This window comes from Oncorhynchus mykiss, chromosome 15 (assembly GCF_013265735.2).
Source record: "Oncorhynchus mykiss isolate Arlee chromosome 15, USDA_OmykA_1.1, whole genome shotgun sequence".
In the NCBI taxonomy this organism is placed as follows: Eukaryota; Metazoa; Chordata; class Actinopteri; order Salmoniformes; family Salmonidae; genus Oncorhynchus; species Oncorhynchus mykiss.
This window is the reverse complement of record NC_048579.1, coordinates 57,808,449-57,817,418: the sequence shown is the minus strand read 5'-3', so window position 1 is coordinate 57,817,418 and position 8,970 is coordinate 57,808,449. Positions and strand designations below refer to the sequence as shown.

The 8,970-nt window shown below is 41.3% G+C and overlaps 2 pseudogenes; one reads left to right on the top strand and one right to left on the bottom strand.

Moving 5' to 3' along the window:
- The first annotated feature begins 1,466 nt into the window (after nt 1-1,466).
- LOC110490408 lies at nt 1,467-3,815 on the top strand (annotated as a pseudogene).
- A 183-nt stretch (nt 3,816-3,998) lies between these two features.
- LOC110490407 lies at nt 3,999-8,758 on the bottom strand (annotated as a pseudogene).
- Between the last annotated feature and the right edge of the window lie 212 nt (nt 8,759-8,970).

Genomic DNA, 8,970 nt, shown 5'->3' with positions numbered 1-8,970 from the left:
CGAATACAATTCCATTTAATCGATGGCAATTTGAATGCACAAAAATGCCAAGAGTGTACAAAGCTGTTATCAAGGCGAAGGGTGGCTACTTTGAAGAATCTAAAATCTATTTTGATTTGTTTAACACTTTTTTGATTACTACATGATTCCATATGTGTTATTTCATAGTTTTGATGTCTTCACTATTATTCTACAATGTAGAAAAAACATTTTAAAGAAAGAAAAACTCTTGAATGAGTAGGTGTGTCCAAACTTTTGAATGGTACTGTAGTTCAAATGGAGGATCCTGCATTTAGCCTGGAAACCAATTGGTTGAAGAGAACACACCAGTACTCAACTCAAGTTCAAACACAACTGCTTGTCACAGGATGTCAACAGGGTAACTTTGTTGTCTGGACACAGCAAGGCATTTCTGTCATCAATCTTCCCTGAGATGAGGCATCCATTCAAGACCTGTTGATCAGAACCCAAGCCTTTGTTGAACATCACCTGATTCCAGTGTTGCAGAAAAGGAAGTTGCAAATGGTATTGAATGAATAGGAGGAGGGATCAGCAGGAATCTGTTCCTGCAATAGACATCTGTTAGGCAAGATAATCTGCTGCACAAACTAAGACTGCTTGGTGAAGTGGTTCCGTTACAGATGTGTAGGAATCAAAAGGAAGACAGGACAATGGTTGTGCAATTCATGTAGGAAGTAACCTTAACAAGAAGCAGCAGTGTTGTTTCTACACAAGGGGTAATATTGGACTATAGACTGGGGTAAGTCTAGCTCCCCCAGTCATCATCAACTATACACACAGTTTAATGTTAATTTGGAGCTTAATTAGTTTTATTCAGGCATGGATTTATGTTTTTATAATTAAATAGAAAATACTAGATAGACATACAGCACTACATTAGATCTGTGTTTTTAAATGGCCAAATATTTATCTAAGTTTAAGATGTTGTCTATCATTTAATTCGAACAGATTGTACCATAATGTTCAATTACTATCATAAAATTACATTTTCAAAACATTGGAAAGGTGTTGGGAATAGGTTGTATAGATTAGGGACAGGAAACCTTGGGAATTGGTTGTACATATTATCTATAGACTTATCTATAGTCAGTTTTTCAATGTGAAATGATTCATATGTTTCTATATCTATAGAAAATATATAGGTCTATTATAATTTGCTTCCTGAACAGAGGGTTATATTGCACACACTGTGATGACATGTGCGATTTAAAGATTAGTGCAAGGATCATGATTATGAAAGTGCTGATGTTTGGAAAAAAATACGACGTCACTTTTGTACAGACATTGCTCAATGAGACTACTACGTTATTTGGTGACCAATACCTTTAGACAAACAGTCAGGTGGAGATGCAGCCCCTTCCTTCCGCCGAGAGAAAGACCCACATCTGCGAGTGCTGCGTAGGCTAAAGGATGCGAGCAGGAGTGGCACTTGGACTATCAGATCAGCTGAATTTTCCCAACAGCTTGCTGCAGAATTCAAAGCTACATCCGAAATCTCTGGGATACATTGTCTGTATTTTAGGGGTAAAAGATACTGGCTATTCTTCAGGGATTTCGACTAGTAGACGCTCTTCCAAACCCATCACCGCTCATGGGATCCAACTGGGGGAATCCGAGAAGATACACATGCAGACGTCTTCAGACGTGAACAATTTCTACATTGAGATTTTAAATGGCCACTTGCGCAAAACTACACTTCGAAGCTCATACAGTAAGTTCTAATTACATTTTTGCCGTTTGGTTTTGATTGAAATTTTGTTTTAAATCTTTGTCTTTAATCTGCTTCTATAGGCTAACACAATTCATTTTGTCAACAGGTGTGATTTAATTGAAGGCGGAAACAAGAGAGCGCGTGGCGATACTTGCAGTCAAAAGTAATCGCTACCTTTGCATGGATGCCCTGGGAAACCCCTTCAGCTCTGTAAGTAAATGTCCATTTTCATTATCCATTGAACTGAAATACATGTTTTCTTAAAATGTAGAATAAAACTCGTAAGAGAAGTTTCCTAATTTTAGCTCTTTCTGTCATATGCCAACCAAACCACTTTTAACCAAACACATAGCCAATATAATATCACATTTTTACATTGGTCGAAGTGTTCTTGTGTTTAGCACTCAAGTACCACTTTGAAAATGAAGTTAATTCATGTACGTTTCTAAATGGTCTGTTTGCGTAAATTAATCTATTAATCTGTTTACAGGCTGTTTGCCACAAGGAAGACGGTCTTTTTAACCACAAGTTATTGGAAAGTTCTTGGAAAGCGACGTGTACTACTCTTGCAGAACTGGTATTCTGCTCAACTTGGAAGGGATAAAGCAAGTGTTCACGGTGGGTCAGAATCTACCGCAAACCCCCCCTCTTCCTATCGGAGAAGAGCACGGTGCCACTGGAGCGCCTCTTGCACCTGGGAGAAGAGGAACCGGGTGGTTGATTCTTCTGATCCTTACAACATGCTGGGTCAAACGGATGAGGACTCCCGGGCAATGACGGAGCTGGATGACACCTTGGAGATGGACCAGGAGGCTGAACTCCCCTAGGGACCCATCATCTACCGGGAGACCCCTCAGTCTCCCTCCAACGACCCGTGGAACATGCATTCCCTAAACCCTCCTCCCAGCCCCCGCATTATTAATGGAATGATGGGATAAGAGGACAGGACACTCGCAGTTGTACATTTGGGTTTATCAATGTAAGATATGCATGTGTTCACGTTGGGTCTTTTCCACCAGTTCTGCAATCAACCCTCAATGTTTTAAACAGATGTTATACGTGTGAAAGTCGGACCGTGGCACCCTTATTAGGGCATATTAGTAATTGATATGTTGTCATAAGATGAAATATGTCTCCAAAAAAGTACCACATTAGAACGTTTTATTTCGGCCATTCTTCACCATAGCACAGTGAGTAACTCTTGGTTTCCGTGATTTTTGATTCCAGGACGCAAATTCTGTATTTGATTGCGCTGTTTACCGGGAGGATTCTTATGAGAATCATGCTGAAAGCCGAAATAATGTTGCGTCTTTTTTTTTGTTGAAAAAGGCAGTTGAGCTGAGGTCACTTTTATTAAATGTTATACAATGCAAGAAGACTGCTAGAAAATATTATTGATATGAAACTTAAACATATTTAATCTAAAATTAGCCCTACTAAAATGTTGAATATGCCAGTAGGGCTGCATATTATAATGCATGCTCTTCTAGTGAGACGTTTCATTTTAAAAGGAAATGAATTGTCCTCTCTACAGGGTATCAGAACAAATACGATTGGTTATCGATGCTGGACATCAAAAGCAAGCAACAAAGCCAATTCCAAGAAAGTTGAAAGTATTTGATTTAAATCCATTCATTTATTGTAATTTATAGTATACTATTTATATGGATGCTTAGCTGTTAGAGAAATTCTGAAAACCTGTAAGTTATGAGGCTGTGTGTGTGAGGGCCAGTGACATTTATCTTGAAAAAATGTATTATGTTGGTGAAGAAAATGACTTAATTTATATTGTATTTTAGATCAATATTTTAGAACTTCAGGATGAAGAACTGCATACTCACAGCCACTTCATCCTAGAATTCTATGTATGATGCAATCATATGCAATCATAATCACATGCTAAATGTGAGGAAGCTCTGTCACATTAAGTGCATAAGCAGGTTGACCATTGACTCATTCACTTTGAGTTTCCAGTCATTAAGGTTGCATGTCTCACGCTTCCGCATCTCATTATGGAGAAAATTGGCATATCTTAGTTTCTGCCAAACCATCATTGTCTACAAATAAACATTTCCACATTCTATTTTTGTTTCACTCTCACTAAGTAACATGTTTGAGGTATTTTAGTCAAAGGAACACATTAGTGACCACTAATCTTTGTCCTGTTTCACGGAGGTTAAACCACATTGACCTGGCTGTCACATGAGTGGAGCCTTAACAATTTCAATGGTGGTCATGAGTGAAGGCACATTTTTTTAGATTGATATGATAGTGTAGATATTTTTCAATATTTATTTAGGCAGTTTATTCACACATTGCAATATTCTTTCAAAAGAAGAGCTGTAATAAGTTAAGCAAACCCATTCATGTTGAAGGATCAGATTTAGTACAGATGTTTATGCTGCCACTGGTGCCTTCGGAACATTACTCATGGTTGTCTCTGGAACAATCTAGACGCAGGTCAGTAGCTGTCGCATAATTTTCAATTGCCCCAGTTCTTTGACCGGTCATGCTCAGCCTGAGCACTGAAACAGTGATTTCTATTAGGTTTTAAACGTGAGAAAGCCTGTAACTCGGAGGTGGCCCCTCGGGTGATTAAACCTGATATTTCCCAACCTGCAAACGTCCACAGGTTCAAATCCTGCTTTGCATAAAGAAACTACAAGACTTGCACACGCTATTGCCTCTTATGCAACCTTTAGTGACAATTACATTTGAGCAAGATCAGAGGAAGCTTGTGACCACTTTGGACACTTGAAATACATAACCATTGAACATGTTAGACACCAATATTGAAGCCTTTTTTTGGGTTGTGATTAATCAATACAAACGCTGTACTTTTTGCAGTGTATAATTTCTCATAATGGACAAGGACCACAAGTGATAACTCCATGTTGAATTGTAAAGGCTTTAAAAGATGACATTCCTCACACTTTTCTGCCTTCGGTATATGACAAAAACAATACAACTAAATCTTCAACATGATCAACTTAGTAGTGGAAACAAACCACTACATTATCCACACTAAAACATTCCAAACAAGTACTCATTTCATTGGACTATGACACAGGAAGTGTTAAGTGTCCATAAAACATTCCATGGATAAATATTGGAAGACTGGGAAAATCGACTCACACAGGATATACAGACATACTGCCAACAGTTCTGCAGAATTTGCACTGGGCAATGATCTACTGTAAAAAGGGTCCATTGAGAGCAAAACATTTACCCTGTATTCCCCATAATACTTTGTGTCCTCTACTTCTCAGTGTACTTGTCTGTGGTCGTGTTTTCATTCCTTTCTCGTGATTAATTTCTGATAACATTTGTTAATAGAACGGGAAAAACAGACAAACCTCAATGACAAAGGAGCAAAAATGTAAAATGGGAATACATGATATCACTACGGGGATATGGACCCAACTTCAGACTGATTCAAGCTGCACCATCCGACCTCTCAAGCCAACCCACCCCGATCTCTAGCCAAATAAATACACAATCGAACAATCAAGAGAACAACTGAGGTAGTACATTTGTGTGTAATTTCCATTGCAGCGTCATGCATCTTTTCTGCTGTTGTTAAACCTGTCAGCATTACACGTCATTGTTGGAGTGACAGTGTGTGTAAGGAGTCATCCTTAAGGACTGGTATAGTGACTCCAAGAACATCAGATAAGGTAGATAAAATACCAGTCTTCAAAATCTATCCACTTTGGGGCACTTCCAATACATATGCATAAAAGAGCCTAGGTCACCATGGTTAGATAACGTGTAGGTTACTTAAAAAGCTTTAAAACAGGCGAAGATATAAACTGTGCAAAAATGCTTAATTTATTTACCGTGTATAAAATAAATGAATCAATTTAAGTGTTCTTCAATGACCCTAGTAAAATCTCCCCCCAACTCATATCATCAATATTAGACAGGTCACTGTGCCAGATATTCTTTGCTTTCAGTGGTTTGTTAGCTACAGTAAATAACATTTAAACAGAACAGAGTAGTGACTAAACCTTTTGTGTTGCCTTGTCCATCTTTAATGTGTGATGTAACATATGTTACGGGAGGTCAGGTGGTCCTTCCTGTTGGTGAAAACACAGCGAACAGCAGAGAGCGCCAGGCCAGACTCTGTGGGAGAAACGATGAGGACAAAGCGGCTGATGCCTGTGTTGGGGCAGGCTGACAACACCTTGGACATCTTCAGGCCCTGAGGCAGAGAACACTGCAGGTCCTCCACAAAATGTCTCACAGCCACACGGATGTAGGCCCCGTGGCTCACCACCAGGGCATGGAGAGGGACACCCTCCATCCCATCGTCAGGCAGACCAGGTAGGGGCCCATCTGTGCCAGACTCGGCTGCACCAGCCACGGCTTCTCTCCATACAGCAGCAGAACTCTGTCCTGAGCAGCCGTGGTCGTCAACCATGCGCTGGTAAAGGGACTTTAGAAACTTCTTGCATCGCAGCCTTACCTTGAGGGAGACAGACAGACGTTTAAATTATTCAAGGACTAAAATAATACTCATCTCCCTAGAAGAAAAAAATCTATGAACCTCTCTGAACTACGTGTTGAGCTTCTGCCTTGAAGTTCCGAGTTGAACCCCTGCATGGCACTGTTGGCCATGGAATCTAGTTCTTAGCTGTTGCTAGTCAACAGCCGGGCCAAAGGGAAAGCTGAAAACGTTCAGATCCCAGTCTAACCTGTTCCAAGGTTTTCCAGCCAGGAGGAGTAGTCTCGACACGACTGGCCGGCTCTGTTAGCCATATTCTTCAGATCCTCCTTGGGCCGTCCTTCTGCGATCCCAAAACCCTGTATGATTGATGAAGCACTTTGATGATCATTTTCTATGCATTGCATTTGAATGTCAAACTCTAAAGGTCCCTGTTGAGGTAGACTGGGCTGGATCAAATGTATACTACATACATGTAATAGGAGGCATATGAAAGACTTACCCTCTCTCTGAGTAACGGGTCAAAGACCATTTCAACGCCCGAGGAGTGAACATTGTTCCTCATAATGATTTCTACAGTCTGACAAAGGATAAGGATGTGTGAACAATGACAGCATTGTCTTAATCTCCACACCTACAGCCAAATCAGCTACTAGGCTAGAAACTAACATTGCCCTCATTACTGTACTTCTAAACTCAGCAAAAAAAGAAACGTCCCTTTTTCAGGACCCTGTCTTTCAAAGATAATTCGTAAAAATCCAAATAACTTCACAGATCTTCATTGTAAAGGGTTTAAACACTGTTTCCCATGCTTGTTCAATGACACAAACAATTAATGAACATGCACCTGTGGAACGGTCGTTAAGACACTAGCAGCTTACAGACGGTAGGCAATTAAGGTCAGTTATGAAAACAACGGACACTAAAGGGGCCTTTCTACTGACTCTGAAAAACACCAAAAGCCAGGGTCCCTGCTCATCTGCACGAACATGCCTTTGGTATGCTGCAAGGAGGCATGAGGACTGCAGATGTGGCCAGGGCAATAAATTGCAATGTCCGTACTGTGAGACGCCTGTTGTAAGGCAGATCCTCACCAGATATCACTGGCAACAACGTCGCCTATGGGCACAAAACCACCGTCGCTGGACCAGACAGGACTGGCAAAAAGTGTTCTTCACTGACGAGACGCGGTTTGTCTCACCAGGGGTGACGGTCGGATTCGCGTTTATTGTCGAAGGAATGAGCGTTACACCAAGGCCTGTACTCTGGAGCAGGATCGACTTGGAGGTAGATGGTCCATCATGGTCTGGGGCGGTGTGTCACAACATCATCGGACTGAGCTTATTGTCATTGCAGGCAATCTCAATGCTGTGCGTTACAGGGAAGACATCCTCCTCCCCCATGTGGTACCCTTCCTGCAGACTCATCCTGACATGACCCTCCAGCATGATAATGCCACCAGCCATACTGCTCGTTCTGTGTGTGATTTACTGCAAGACAGGAATGTCAGTGTTCTGCCATGGCCAGTGAAGAGCCCGGATCTCAATCCCATTGAGCACATCTGGGACCTGTTGAATCGGAGGGTGAGGGCTAGGGCCCTTCCCCCAGAAATGTCTGGGAACTTGCAGGTGCCTTGGTGGAAGAGTGGGGTAACATCTCACAGCAAGAACTGGCAAATCTGGTGCAGTCCATGAGGAGGAAATGCACTGCATGCAGCTGGTGGCCAAACCAGATACTGACTGTTACTTTTGACCTCCCCCTTCATTATTCCATTTCTGTTAGTCACATGTCTGTGGAACATTTTATGTCTCAGTTGTTGAATCTTATGTTCATACAAATATTTACACATGTTAAGTTTGCTGAAAATAAATGCAGGTGACAGTGAGAGGACGTTTCTTTTTTTGCTGAGTTTAGTTCTACCTGCTGACATGTCTCATATCCTGTAGTCTACTTCTGTGGTTCAATATATCCTCTCCTCTATTCCCTCCTTCACAGTAACATATACAACAGAGCAGTTTTGTTCCAGGAATTATTGAAGTGACTTTAATGTTTGATCTGAGTGTTTCCCACTGAAAAGGTGTTGTAGTAAGGAATGATTTTACTTTGACATCAGTTGCCAACATCTGCCATTTTCTGCTATTGAACGGCAGTGACAGTGCAGCCGCAATTATAAGTCCTCACTGGGAATCTAAACTAAACAGAGGTTACATCCTACATCTGCTGTGCATTGTTAATCTTTCTGGTGGTCACCTAACCTTGGTCCCAGGCTCAATTGCTACATAGAGCCAACTGGGTGGACGAGGTTAGTGTCATCCAACCGTAACCTAAGACGACATCACATGTAACACCAGTGGCATCTCAGGAAAACTCACCTGTCTGGCGCGCTGCAGGTTACTGACAAACACATTGGAGAACCTGAGCTCTCTGAGGTACAGTCCTGCAGCCTCTGCCTGCTGGAGCCCCGGCTCCGACAGAGAAGTGTCCACCCCCTGACCTGACAGCACAAGACCAACAGGTACAGTTGAAGTCGGAAGTTTACACATACCTCAGCCAAATACATTTCAACTCAGTTTCCACAATTCATGACATTTAATCCTCGTAAAAATTCCCTGTCTTAGGTCAGTTAGGATTAGAGGTCGACCAATTAATTGGAATGGCCGATTAAAAGTTTTCATAACAATCGGAAATCGGTATATTTGGACACCGATTTAATTATTTTTTTTACACCTTTATTTAAATAGGCAAGTCAGTAAAGAACACATTTTATTTTCGTTGACGGCCTAGGAATGGT